The 14,590-nt window shown below is 42.5% G+C and overlaps 1 protein-coding gene across 3 annotated transcripts in view; it reads left to right on the top strand.

Moving 5' to 3' along the window:
• The window catches only part of kdm6ba (lysine (K)-specific demethylase 6B, a), a 93,577-nt gene that overhangs the window by 59,274 nt on the left and 19,713 nt on the right, over positions 1-14,590 (top strand). For 2 of the 3 annotated variants that reach the window (XM_053629347.1, XM_053629349.1), the window contains one exon: positions 9,472-9,549. The gene's annotated coding sequence lies outside the window, so the exon portion shown is untranslated. Of the gene's footprint in view, positions 1-8,888; positions 9,320-9,471; positions 9,550-14,590 lie in introns of those variants that run through there. The other variant, XM_053629348.1, reaches the window with a different exon arrangement.

Genomic DNA, 14,590 nt, shown 5'->3' with positions numbered 1-14,590 from the left:
TTCTTAAAGGTGCAGTTTGTAATGTTTAAAAGTGTTTCCAAAACTGTAATAATCATGATTGTTAAAGATAATATTGTTAAACTGTAATTTGTATATCGCCATGCAATGAATCTCTCGGGTTTCTGCATTTGTGAGGCTTGTGATTTTACTGCAGCAGAGGGATCGAAAAGTTACAAACCGCTCCTTTAACTCTAAATCTGTATGTATCTTCAGAATCATGACTAGCAAAGTCGCTGCATAAAAGAGTCAGATCAATGCCTATAGCTCTACTCTCTGTATGAGTTAGTTTGCTTTGTACACAGCGGAAGTGGACACATCTGCAGCATCAATCCTGTGCATATTGTTCAAACCTAAATAACATAGCAGGTGTCTATAAGAAGTGGTGATACAACACAACACAGCAATATGTGCACCAACCAGATTTGGAACTCAGGACCTTTTCCTATAGCATGTGTGTGTTTAGGATGATCAAACCAAGCAGTCCAGGCTGTGTGTGCTGTGCTCCTTAATGGCAGAGTGAGGGAGTATTTGAGTCAGGGAAGACCGTCGGAAGATAGCCAGGGCCTCATACTACAGGGATGTAAGTCAAAGCAAAACATGCTCACACATTTCACCTCTGTGCATCTGACTTAGTAAAATCTGATGCCTAAGGATAGTGTGTGTGTGTGTGTGTGTGTGTGTGTGTGTGTGTGTGTGTGTGTGTAATAGAGAAGGTGAGTGAGGCATGTGTGAACCTGTTTGTATCACTTAAGCATCTGTTTTTACCTGGCTGACGCTGGTGAATCATTTTGACTGTGTGTGTGTGTGTGCAAGCAGACAGTCTGTTATTTGTCTTGTCTGTGTGCATGCTTCTGAAGACAGGGTGTTTTTCTCTGGTTAGTGATTGGTGTGTGGAGCAGTATAAGGAAACTCAGTTTTAGTCTTATGAGTTAGAGGGGTACCGGCTGACTTTTTTGTTGTGGGCTGCTGTCTGCTTTTGGTCCCACAACAACCTAGTGTTTATGTGGTCAGTAAAATCTGTGTGTTATTGTGTTTTGGAAAAGAGAGTAGGCACCGAGCCACACCCTGACAAATGACTGAAATATGTTAAGCACAACTTTACAAAGGGTCCAGTTCATTCACACACACACACACACACACACACACAAAACTTTGATGTACTTCCTGATCTGCCTTCGTAAACATTTGTTAACACGTTATCTTTTGCATATGTGTATGTGCACGTGTGTGGGTGTAAATCTACAAGAGTGTGATCTTTATAAACCAAACTTGGCTAACCTGACCTTTTGCATAAGATGTGTGGCAAAGGTTCACAGTCCCAAAACACTAACCACAGTCTCACCAACCCCACACACTCTGGCTTTCTTCCATCCCACACAAACTCCTCAATCAGGGTCACAGACACTGCGTAGCTAATGCACAGACATACATGAGGTGACAGACAGTTGTCACACACATTCATTCAGTAGCAAAGTTAAAAACACACACACACACACACTGCATGCAAGCATGAGATGATAAAATTCCAGCATCATGATTCTGAAACTCGAGTAGCTTTCTCTCTAAAATGTGTACACAATGTGTTTGTTGCACTGTTTACATTCATTCATCTTCAGTTACCACTTTATCTTGCGATGGATGTCCCGTGAACACTGAACACAGAGTAGGAATACACCCTGGATGGGACACAAGCCCATCACAGGGCACCATACACCCATGTTCATACCTAGGGTCAGTTTAGAGTCGACTCACTAATTCACCTACCTGCATGTTTTTTTGGTAGGAGGAAACTAGAAGCCCACAGGAAACCCATGTGAGCACCTGAGAAACTCCAGACAGACAGTAACCCAAACGTGGTCATGTAAACAGTGTACAGAATAGTGAATTGGATTAAAGCTGTTGAATCAGAATTCTAATAAAGACACACACCCACACACACAAAATTAGCCTGGTAATCAGGTTGTTCAGCACAAAAATACAGTTCATACTGTTTTAATGCATCTACATGTGTGCATACACAACCAGACAGAAAAAAATACTCAAAACAGAGACGGCTACAAGAAGGTCCGTATGTGCAATTTGCATTCATAAACATTCCCAAGTAAATATTGACCCGTAAAGGGGTTTAAAGAAGCTAGCCAGTAATTTCAAGTCAGTGCTTCCACCTATGAACTCATGACATAAAGCACAGCATGATTTAATGTGCATAGGATTTGTATTCAGTAAATGAAGCCAAAAACAGTGAGATTTGACCAGATTTAGTAAGTTAGTTACATGACTGAAAACCAACTATGTGTCCCACACCGTCCCACCCCTGTCCCACCCCATTATCAGATTATTTAACCACATGTTAATGTGTATGGAATTTTAAGCAGTTATCAGTTTGACTGTACTCGCTGTACAAATCTATGGACTGTTGTCCTAACACGAAGAGTTCCTCTGAGTCACCCGTGACTTCAGAAGGCAAAATATCGCATTTTTTTCATACCACACACTCCAAGTCTATTAATTCAGTGTGCGTGTGGGTGTGGACAATCACCATTGAGGCAAGGTATTGAGTGTGAACTGCATTATGACACTGTTTACATGATAAAACACCATGATTAGGGAAGGACGAAATCCTAGCATATCATTAGGGACGAGAATATAACAGTGTCGGTCACCTGGTTTAACATGGAACAGATGAGACGTTTCATTTGGAGTTGTTTTTAAGGCTAGACGTCTGACCTGCACACCGCCGTGGCTTCAGTATGAGCACCACTGCCAGACTATGCTTAGGGAATTTTTTTTTTATTATTATTATTTTTTTTTTTTATGAGCAGTTCTAATTTTGTTCGAGGTTACAGCTATGTTTAGTCAGCATTGTACGATAGTTGTTTCTGCAAGGTAAGCTAAGGTCAGCTAAGGAGAGTGTGTGTGTGTTGGGCTGCGAAAGGGCTTGGTCAGGTGTACAAGAGGTCAATAGGATGGCGATATAACGAGCTTGTTTATTCAGCAAAACAGTAATGTGTGCGAGCGTAGGTCGGCGTACTCCTCACTCCGCTTTCATGTTTTCAGCTGTGAATTGATAAACTATCAGAATGTGTACAGTGGCATTATGCTGTATTTGCTTATTCAGCGCAATAGGGTAAATATGTTGATTGATAGATTTGTAAGAGCGTAGTATGTTGATCTAGTAGGATGCAGTCAGTAAGTGAACGCGGGTTTTGTGTACGTACAGTAGATCAGCGGTCTCGGACTTGTCATGGAGTAGAATGATCTGTTCTTATGATTCGCTTAGCATTCAGATATTAAGCACATTAGGAAAATATGTACCATTGTATTTATTTAGTGGAGCTATTGTGGTTTTAATTACAGTAACACTTATTTAAACCTAATTTCATATTGCTTAGCACGGTTTGGATTGAATCCTTTCCGTTTACACGACCAATCAATTTGTCTCATAGATGAATTGCTAAATAAACTAATGCAAATATAACTGTTAGTAGTGGATAATCTCCATCAGTGTCACATTACTGAGGGGAGAAAAAAAAAAAAGACTCCTCACTATACATCAGAGTCCTACATGTTGGAAGCTGCTGTAGATGAAACACATGCAAAATTGTTTTATTTTATTTCATTTTATTTGTGAATGTCTCCGGTTGTGTGTGTATACCATTGACTGTAGGTGTGTCTGTTAGTGTCAGTGTTCCAGGCTAGCAACGTCTGTTCAGTAGGTTGGGCTGTGTGTGTAGGCATTGTGTTTGTATGTGTTCGTACACACACACGCACACACACGCACACACACACGCACGCAAACGCGTGGGCGCTTCTTTGTTCTCGATTAGGGTTTTTCTTTTCTTACACCATATGAAAACTGAGGTGTCAGATTAGCAGAGGACATTCAGAATGTGCACACGTGTGTGTGTGTGTGTGTGTGTGTGTACACGTCCCAGCTGGTGAGTAGACAATAAGGGAAAGATCATTGCCTCAGTGGGGTGATGTTTATATGCTGGCCAGTCATGAGAATAAATTCACACACACACACACACACTTATGCTTTCCTAATCTCTCTCTCTCTCTCTCTTTTACTGTTTCTCTCTTCCTCTTTCTTGTAAACTGTGGCTTGTCTTTTTCTCTCTCACTCTCCCAGCAATTCACTGTGTGTAAACCCACAATGTGATCATTAGTCATTAACGCTCATCTTCTGTTAAGAGATCTTCAAGTTCTCTCTTTCCTTCATTTGGTCTTCTTTTGTCCTTTTTTTTTTTTTTAATGGTCATTACTGCTGGGCTTTTCTGCTTACTGTTTGCTAACACAGGTTGCTTTATTACAGAAACCCCTGACCTTTTAGATTCCCTCAATTCACCAAGACCTTTCGAAATCAGCTGTTATCAATGAGATTGTTAAACTTGATAGCTTCTAAAATGAGGTTCAAGTGATGATGCACAGTTAGCACTCTGAGTTGATGGTGATGATTTAGTAGGAAATTTATTACCAGTGAATTTTATCTTATCTTGACAGCACTGAAGACTGCAGAACTTGGTGAATATCAGCTCATGGTTTGGAACATGCATAGAAATGTATGGATGAGAATGAAATGTGATTTGGATGATTTGGAGCTCACGTCCTGGATTATGTTCTAGCATTGGTGTGCTTGTGTCCATATGGTGTGTTGGTGTCTGACTCATTCGCTGTAGTGTTCAGTAAGTAATGTGCTTCCTGTGTGAGGGAAGGTATGCTGTTTTGGACTGGAACAATATGGTGGCCGTTTTCTCTTTGGATGTGTCAAAACACTTCTTTTTTTTCTTTCATTCCTTTTTCTCTTTTCCATTTTTGGTTAATGGGACGATGCTAAAACTGCATCAGCTTGCTTTCTGTTTTACAGCAGCACTGTCCATGACACTCCAGACTTAGAGCTGAAAAACTCCAATGGCTTTGTTGTTTACATGTAGCGTTAATCTTTTGGTTACTGCGAGACCACTGTAAAGTCATACCAGCTGTGGCTCTAGTCTTCCTCTGACCTTTCATCCTGTAAGTCAAATCATGAGTGACCTTTAACTGCTATCAGCTAATTAATAAAACCACGTCTGAAATATCAGCCTGATATAATCATATATCTAGTATGCTCTTGTGGGTGTGGGTGGGGCGGTTATATCTTGTTTTTATATCTTGTTGAGGACCAAATGTCCTCACAAGGATATGGATACCTGAGAGATTTGAAAACTGCGTTTGATTTATGTATAGCATAGTGTTGATTAGCTAATAAATGGAAGGTTCTCCTAAGGATAGTGAAAAAACGTGTGTCCCCGTGTTTAATAGACAGAGGTGGATATTGAGTATTTAAATGAATTTGAATATTTACGAGCCTATAATATTCTAGAGCAGCACTACAGTGTGTATCAATTGTGTCTCTTACTTAAGCAAATAAAATCGCAAGGATGCAGAGTTATCGTCTTATAATCTTTGCAAAATCCTTCCTAAAAAAAAAAGAGGAGCTACATTTTTCTCGTTACAATAGTAAAATAAACTCTCCATTTACAAATACAATTTATTGACATGTTATTTAAGAGAGTGTCACACAGTAAATATAGTGTGTACTCAACTCTGGAAGCTCTCAGTGCCTGGCTGTGTAGCATGAAAAGCTCACCAAAAAACAAAGGGAGAGAGAGGAAGGAGTGGGCAAAGAAGGAGTGAGGAAGAGAGGAGGGAGGGAAAGATAGAGTTCAAAGTCAAGGACTAGTGTGTGTGGAGCAGCATTATGACTTGTGTAAATCACACATGCACAGCAGGGTGATTTTGAATGACCTTGAAGGATTATTTTCTCCACATTCTCAGTGTCTTTCAGGGGCAGTATCCTGCTCTGTGTGTGTGTGTGTGTGCGCGCACGTGCGAGTGTGTGTAATAGTGTGTGTTGACACATACTTGTTGGCCTTGTTCATCAAGTCATGACTCAAGCCTTAAACTGTTCCTTGACTGTGACACTGTTCTTTGCACCTTTATAGTTCTCACACCACACCACATGGTCAGATCTGATAGACTTACCCTCTGTTCGTGTGTGTGCCCCAGTGCTGACTCATGTTGTCCCACAAACTGGAGGCTGTGTGTTAGAAGGAGTACTGGCTGTACCAATGACACATCCACCCACCACACGCACACGCACACACTCACACACACTTTCTGAAGTTTACTGACAGTTCAAAGGTAAGTTATATGCTGAATAGTTATATGCTGTTTAACAAAACACTGTGTGTGTGTGTGTGTGTGTGTGTGTGTGTGTTGTATCTGCATTCTGCTGTACCCATGGGAATGCTGCTGTGTGTGTATATATATATATATATATATATATAGCTCCACTTGGAGAATGTGTGAACAGTTGTTCACTCTCGCTCTGCCCATCAGGATGCTGATTACAATAGACTCTGAGAGAGTAGGAATGTTAACGTTGGTGATTAACACACATTCATGTATGCACAATTGGACGCGCGCGCGCGCGCGCGCGCACACACACACACACACACACACACACACACACACACACACACACACACACAGAGAAACATTTCCTCCATAATTACATATTGGGGGGTGTATGTGGTATTCCCCAGCCATCAAAGAACTTCCTCTTTCCTGTCCATGGCACCCCTTGATACAACACACAAACACATGCACACACATGAAATATGTGTCTGTATCTCTCACATATTGTCGTGCTCCTTCTCTCTCACACACACACACTTTGGCACAGATCAAAAGGAAAAAGAGGACGAGTCCTCTTGGCTAGGCCAGGAGGTCAGTAGGATATTACTTCATGGGGAAGTGGGGGTGGCTGGGGAAGGGGTTGGGTAAGGGGTGGAGCGTCGTTACATCTGCTGTTGTCCATGTTGGGCATCTTGCTCAGCTTCGCTCACTTCCTCTGTGTGTGTTTGTTCAGTTTTCTTCCGTTTCTGTCCAAGAAGCCAAGTTCTCGTGACACACTCCCGTGGTTCAGCCAGTCTGTTATGTCTCGTAGCCGCTGATGTAACGGAGCTAAATATAACGTTCAGTCCTGGGCAGCGTGGGACACTGTTGAGCTCACACACACACCGCAGCGTCTGTTTGTCATTACTGGGCCGCAACTCAACTCCAAATGCCAACAAAGCAAAGTCTGTCGTGTTTAGAGCACATTCAAAATCACATCTGACTTCACTGCTTAATGCACAGGAACAGTTTAAATCATTATTTTACTTTCTGTAGCAGTTCAGTATGTCTGATGTTCCCACTGACCTTCTAATTCTGTTTTAATGTGTTTGCCTGTCTTCTTGTGTGTCCACCTTTCTCTCTCACTCACTCACTCACTCACTCACACATACACACACACACACACACACACACACACACACACAATGTCCAGTCAGCTACTTAATGCTGTAATATTGCTTCTCAGAAAACCGTACTGTGATGTAATTCATATAGCACACTGTAAGAAGGAACTGCTTCTTCCCCTGTGACGAACACTGTTCCTGTAAAATTATATTAATCTAATTAACGCTACAAAAGACATAAATTTGATGCTATCGCACAAGTGTTTGTACCATAAACTCCCCCTTTTTTCCTAACTTTTTTTTTGCAGCCTGAGACCTCTTTACCCCACTCATTACAAATTTATTTCATGGCCATAATTTAAGTGTTTATATACTAATAATATAAATATGAGGCTCTTTCTTTTATTGAACATATTGTGTTATTGATTGGAGACATGAGTTTTTATTTGTGAACATTTTACTGACAAACCAAATTAAGTCCACACTGATATTTATAAGCGTGCTTGTTTTTGAGTTATTGAGGTTCTGATTAGATTCATGTGACCAGTCATACTGGCTAATAACCAGTCATAAATATAAATAACTTTGATGATGGTTATTTGTTGCACTCTAACAAAAAAAAAACAAAAACACACTGGTTACGCTTTACAGACCCCACTGGAATATTCCTAATGCCCAGTCTATTGCCCAGCCCTAACTATGTCCTAAGTTACCGGTGACCTATTGACCATTGTGGGGGGGCATGGTGGCTTAGTGGTTAGTGTATTTGTCTCACACCTCCGGGGTTGGGGGCTCAAATCCTGCCTCTGTCCTGTGTGTGTGGAGGTTACATGCTCTCCCTGCTTTTCGGAGGTTTCCTTCAGGTGCTCCAGTTTCCTCCCCCAGTCCAAAGACATGTAGGCTGATTAGCATTTAGAGTGTGTATGTGCGCGATTGTTGCCTACAATAGGGTTGGCACCCCGTCCATGGTGTCCCCCGCCTCATGCCCCAGCTCCCCAGGATAGGCTCCAGGCTCCCTGTGACCCTGTGTAGAATACTATTCCCTACACTAATACCTACTGCCTTGTCCTCCTCCTTCTTCTTTTATTTTTATTATAAATATATGAAACATTTCAAACATTGCTGTTCTAGGTTGTAAGTACTCTTTCATTATGAACTCGACCGTGTGCAGTTGTTAGTGTGTACAGGCAATAAGCACATTGATTTATGTGAGTCCAGGTCTGCTCTGTTAGTGGCGTTTAGGAGAGATTATCGTGTCCTGTGACCGGTAGACATGGCAGTGGAGGTGGAAATGCACTCTCGAGTGAAGCTGTCTGGAGGCTGGTCACGAGTCCACGCACGCAGTGGGACAGAAACGCAGATTAGCGGGATGCATTTGCTAGAGACAGAATGTCCTAAACCGCATACTACATCGTACAGCGCGTGTGAGGGATGAGCTGTAGTCCTGCAGTCTGCGCTGTCAGGGAATTCCGGGGTCGTGCGGTGACGTCACGTTTGCGGGGCGGTGTGTGTGTGTGTGTGTGTGTGTGTGAGAAAGAGAGAGAGAGTGAGTGTGTGTGTGTGTGTGTGGGGGGGCGGCGGTGGCGGTAGTAACATCAGCATTCAGAGCAGCTTGTCCCTTTAAAACCTCGCGGCGTCACTCAGCGCAATCCGATCCCTGCGCTGTGTGTTCTCAATAGCAGACTGGCCAAACGTCAACACAAAGTAACCGCTCTCTCTCTCTCTCACACACACACACACACACACACACTCTCCCGACACCAGCTCACAGAAAAACTGTTAAACAACGAGTTAAGTCTGTCGGGGTTGTTGTTGGCGGACAGGCTGGTGATCTTTGGGAGTATTGCGTATCTTCCGCGGGGAAGCGACTTCTCACAGCCGAGCGGTGTGTGTGCGTGCGCTTTTTGTTGCGTCTCAGTGCTGGGACATTGACGGACACTCCGAGGTTGGAGTGGACACTTTGGGAGCGGTTTGTTTTTAGGGAGAAGCTCTCGTTTTCCCTCTCCGGATTGCTAACTCAAAGCGCTTTTGTCTCTGTGAGTTTGTACTTGGTTTTTACTTCATCATTCATAATTAAATCATTTCCCGCTCGTGTGTCGCCTACGTGTGAGTCATTCAGCACGAATCAAAAGTGCCTACCGGAACATTAAAACTCGTGGAAAGTAACAAGCTCTTGGTTCTTCAACAGATCGAGGCGAGCTTTGTGTGCCGAAGGACTGCCGAGTTTCACGCCTTACGGTCGTAAAGGAGACGTTTTACGGTAAAGGTAAGCCCTTTCAGTTCTCTCTATCTTCTCTGTCTAATGTATTCGCTGTCTGCTGTGTTGTTTACTTTGTGAACTGCGGTGTTGTCTGACGATAATTAGGATTTAAAGAGGCAGACCCGAGAGCTGTGTCTGAATGAGAGTGTTGTAGTAACTGTAGCTCATTGATTGAAGCCTCGCTTTACGACACCGGAAGCTCCGGGAAGTTTCGCACCGATTTTAACTCGTCAGTTTGTGGATCCGGTTAAAGCCGAGTGGATTTAATCCACTGTAACATGGACGACCGTGCGATTTCCGGCGTGTGTGTGTTGGTTATTGTCGGTATATACAACGCAGGGGGGTAGACAGGAGTGTGTATTGTAGTTTAGATGGTTCAGGATTGTGAAGCCGGTGTGACCACGTGTCTGTGGTGGGCGGGATGGAGGACTGGCTTAGGAGAAGACAAGGAGAGGAAGAAGCTGCTTGGTCTTTGTGTGCGGCTGTAGGCAGGGCTAAAGCAGGAGGCGTGGAGCACGCAGGCAACGTGGGCAGGCTCATGCAATGAATGGAGTGCTTGGGCAGCCTTTTACACAAACAAAGCCCCTGTCTGAAGGCACATCATTTGCATCATCCTACTACAACCGCCCAGCTGGGGAACTGGAGGTTGTTGTGTTTTTTTTGTTTTTTTCTTTTACTCGTATGGTTGTGTGTAGGCTTCCTTTCTCAGAAGCATACTCCAAACACATGAAATAGCCTGTGAGCTTAATTTGTGCCACTCTGTGTCCATGACTGTGGTGTGGAGTGATGGTCATGTGACCGAGCTTTTCCATGGGTTCTGTCATTTACGGCATGTCATAAACACTGCAGGCGTAAAACTGGGCTTGGGAAGTGGGGAGATCCCTTTGAACGCTGCCTTCTGATCAATCAGAGCGATCCACACCAAAACAAGGGGATTGTGTTTACTTCTCTTTGAAGTGCTGACGAGGTTCAGGATTGTAAAGTTAAGAGCAGGAGCAGTTGATGAAAATTGCTGCTTCTGATGTGCTTAGTTCTTTCCTGAGACAAGTCCGACGGGATGAAGGCGTGAATGAACGAACCGTCGGTTTGTTAAAGCTGTAGTTGTGAGTGGATGCTGTAATGTGCTTTTGAGAGAGAGAGAGAGAGAGAGTGCGTGGTTTCATTTGTGAACGAGAGTAATTCCATGTCGCAATTTGTTGGAAGAATGTTGAGTTTGGGATAGGCGTTTTAACAAAAACGGCATGAGGTGTTTCTAACAAAGCTCCAACAAAACAAAAAAATAAAGCCAGATTTAATATCCAGTCTGGTACGTAACAATGAAGTTAGAAAAGCGCTGAAACGCAACAATGCTCTGAAAAATGTATCATATTAATATTTCAGAATAATGATATCCTATCAACATATTGTCCCGACCTGTGTTGAGGCATGTGCCTGGAATGGAGTGGGAATGTGTAGGATAGGGGTGTGTGTGTGTGGATAACTGATGAGTAAAGGTTTGTGGGCTTGAAGGTTTGATTAGTCAGCTCATCCTGATGCCTCCTTTTTCACTGGGCATGAGGAATTCAAATTGTTTATTAGATAAAGTGTACATGATGATTCATTCATCTCCTACTTGCTCTCATAGGTTTATCTAGCTCAGAATCGGAATATACTGTGTACTCTATTGGGTGTACTGTGAAATATGATAGTGTGTATTTCCCTTAAAAACTGTTAGACAATTAACCTTGATGTGGCGGTGTGTTAGAATTGCCTTTTCGTCATAACATTATGTTAAATGTATGTATTGATTGGTACTGTGGTACTTCTGGTTAACTGAAAGAGTCGTTGTGATCAAGTAAACGGCATGTGTGTGAACACGCACGCAATGACTCACACACACGCAAGAAGAAATGATACTTTCGCACTGCCTTGGATTTTCCTTTGTCACCTTATTTGGCTTGTATTACCTCACTTTTTGATAAAAATCCAGCGGAGCGTGCACGAGAAACTGAGGGAGGCGCAGTGAAACTAGAGTAGGTGGGACTGGAAAGAGGGAGAGAGTGAGAGTGACGGAAATAAATACAGTCATGTTTCAGTGAAACGGTAAAGGAGGAGAAAGCTCTCTGGGAGCAGTGCGTAAGAGAGAGATGTGCTGGCGATTTGCGCAATAATTGTGGGGGAGACATCACTGAGGAGGGATTGTTTTTCTGTATCACAAACACACACGCATAAACACGTTCTCTCAAACCCTCTCTTCTCTCCCTCTCTCTGGAGCTCAGTTCATTTTAAAAGCAAGACTCTGTCTATATATTTGGTCAGTAACTTGGCTGTCTTTTTCGATTATGTGTGGAATGTTTTGAGTTGCTCAGAGATGTTGCTGTCTCTCACATGCTGTCCACATATCTCTCCGACTTTCTGAGTGTCAGACTGCACTGCTTCGGCTTTAGCTGGCTACCATAGTAACCGTTGCCTTGGAGACAGGGTCCAAGGCCCAGCTTTCGTTCGTTTTGTTTATTTTGTTCTTTTTTTGGGTAACTGGTCTGTGCATTAGTCTGTTTGTGCATCATGCTGTGTTTTCTGGGAAATCAGGGGTGCTGATGTAGGAGGGGGATTTTGGGGGGGCTGATCATGTGAGCACACGCACGCACACACAGATGTTGAGCATCACTCTGTTCCAGGAAATGAGGCAGTAGGCTTTTTAGGGTAATAGATTTCAATAACAAGTGTAAGCAACTGATCACCATGTTCCAGTGGATGAAAACCATCACTCATTTTCTCTGAAAGTTCTAGACATGATCTTGGTGAAACTTACAGGCAGATGGTTTCTCACACAGATGGTCATGAACGCCACTTTGCAGACTTTGTGTGCTAGACATTCGCACATTGAGTCACCGCTCTATACATGTGCACACACACACTCTTATCATGACACTCTCCCTTATTCCCACAAACTGGCTGTTTGTTTGTAACGTCTTTTGGTTCTTTGAACATCTTGTCTCTTTCATTCTGAGTGTAATTACTCTGAGAGTTAACTGTTTATTGCAATGTTTCCTAGACCCCATCATATAGGATGTACTGGATATACAGTTAAAAAGGAAAAACCAGTGGCTTTGTTATACTGTGAGGGGTATTTTACTGGCATACTTTTGGTCCACTTGTTCCCTTAGAGAGAAGGTCAGTGGAAATCAGTACAAAATTATTCTGACCGATCACCTTTATCCTATGAGGAAACTTTTTTTTTTTCCTCTCCTGGTGGGAGTGGTCTCTTCCATGATGCCCCTGCCCCATCCACAGAGCACACTAGGTTTGATGAGTGTGGAAATGGTGTAAATCTCATGCTGGGACCTTCCCATTCACCAGATCTCAACCTGACTAAACATCTACAGAAGTTTTCAGACCAACATGTTAGACAGCGCTCTCTAACGCCATCATCAAACCATTAATTGAGAGAACAGCTTTAGAAAGAACAGTGCTCATCCCTCCAGTACAGTTCCAGAGATGTGTAGAATAAATGGCAAAACACACTGAAGCTGTTCTAGCAGCTTGTGGTGGCCCAACATTTTTAATAACACACTTTGTTACTTTTTACTTTAATTTGTTCTGTTAATATAATGCATCAGTTTTTATACGTTCATCCTTTTGAGATTTAAGAGCCAAAAGGAATTCATATAAAACACACACAGCTTCTGCTCCACAGGATGTTAGTAAGTTAGTTCCCCCTGCCCTTTTAGGCTTCCTACCCCTTTTGGGAGGCCCACTTCCTGTTGCTTTGACGACAACTTCCTGTCTTATCAGACTCTCTCTCTCTCTCTCTCTCTCTCTCTCATTCTCTTTCTTTGTTCTGCTTTTTGCTCAGTGATTCTCATTCACACTTTCTTGCTATTACATTCCCACATGGTGCAACAATTAAAGATGAGAAAACACAACTATTTGTGGACATCACATTTACTCACACCAATAAGTTTTATAATGTCAATAGTATATCATGATTTTAAAACAAAAAAACGTCTTTTAACCATTTTTGATCTCTAAACATCTCTACTCTAGATGTTTTTGTGTGAATGCGTTCATCTTTATGATTCATCCTGTTTGTGTCAATCATTCTGTTGAATCTTTCGCAGGTAATGGTATGACTAATTTTGTCTCCTCTCTTTTCTGGTAGAGTGTTTACCACAATGACGGCCCTAAATATGGGTCATTTACTACTAACTGCACCACACTGCTAAGAAAAGAATGATGTTTTCCTAATTAGAAGCTTCATATGTGCCAGGCAAGCATTTTCTTTTTCAGAAAAAAAAGGTCAGCTGAGTTCACTTAATGTATAAAATCATGTGAACACATTTGAATGTATCTTGCAGTTCATTTTCTCACTGTGAGCACCACTGTGAAGGGTCGAATTGTACTGTTAACTTCCTGTATGTTTTGCTGAGTCTATCCAGGAAAGATCTCTGGGAAAACCAGTGATAGGATGTAGGCCAAGGGTTATTCAGCAAGCACTGTATTCCACTTTGGATAATAAGGGAACCGTTCACCAATTTAGAACAAGAAAATGTGTGTCCTATTGACGTTCAGAGTAAAGTACAATAAGTACCAGCTCAAAACCAGTTTTGTAGCATGTGTCCTAAGTTGAACTGCCTTTCTGGTTCAGGATGTACTCTCACTGTGTGTGGGTTTGTGGGCATGTGGACTTGAAACACAGTGATGGCATCATGATGAGGCTCCAATTTACATCACCAGCATAGTGGCACGCACACAATGAGAGAAAGGGAAATGTTTCTGTGTGTTTGATGTATATCTGAGGCCTGTTACATAATGGTCAAATGTGGACATTCACCCACAAGCTTCTTTTACACAAGACCTCTCTCTCTCTCTCTCTCTCTCTCTCTCTCTCTCTCTCTCTCTCTGTGTGTGTGTGTGTCTGTCTTGCGCTTTCTCTCTCTCTCACTGTGTGTGTGTGTGTGTGTGTGTGTGTGTGTCTGTCTCTCTCTCTCTCTCTCTCTCTCTCTCACTATCTCTCTCTCACTATCTCTCTCGTCTTTCCTCATTTCTCCTTTCATCACTTTGCTAT

Source organism: Ictalurus furcatus, chromosome 7, assembly GCF_023375685.1.
Source record: "Ictalurus furcatus strain D&B chromosome 7, Billie_1.0, whole genome shotgun sequence".
In the NCBI taxonomy this organism is placed as follows: domain Eukaryota; kingdom Metazoa; phylum Chordata; class Actinopteri; order Siluriformes; family Ictaluridae; genus Ictalurus; species Ictalurus furcatus.
This window is presented reverse-complemented; position numbering and strand designations above follow the sequence as displayed.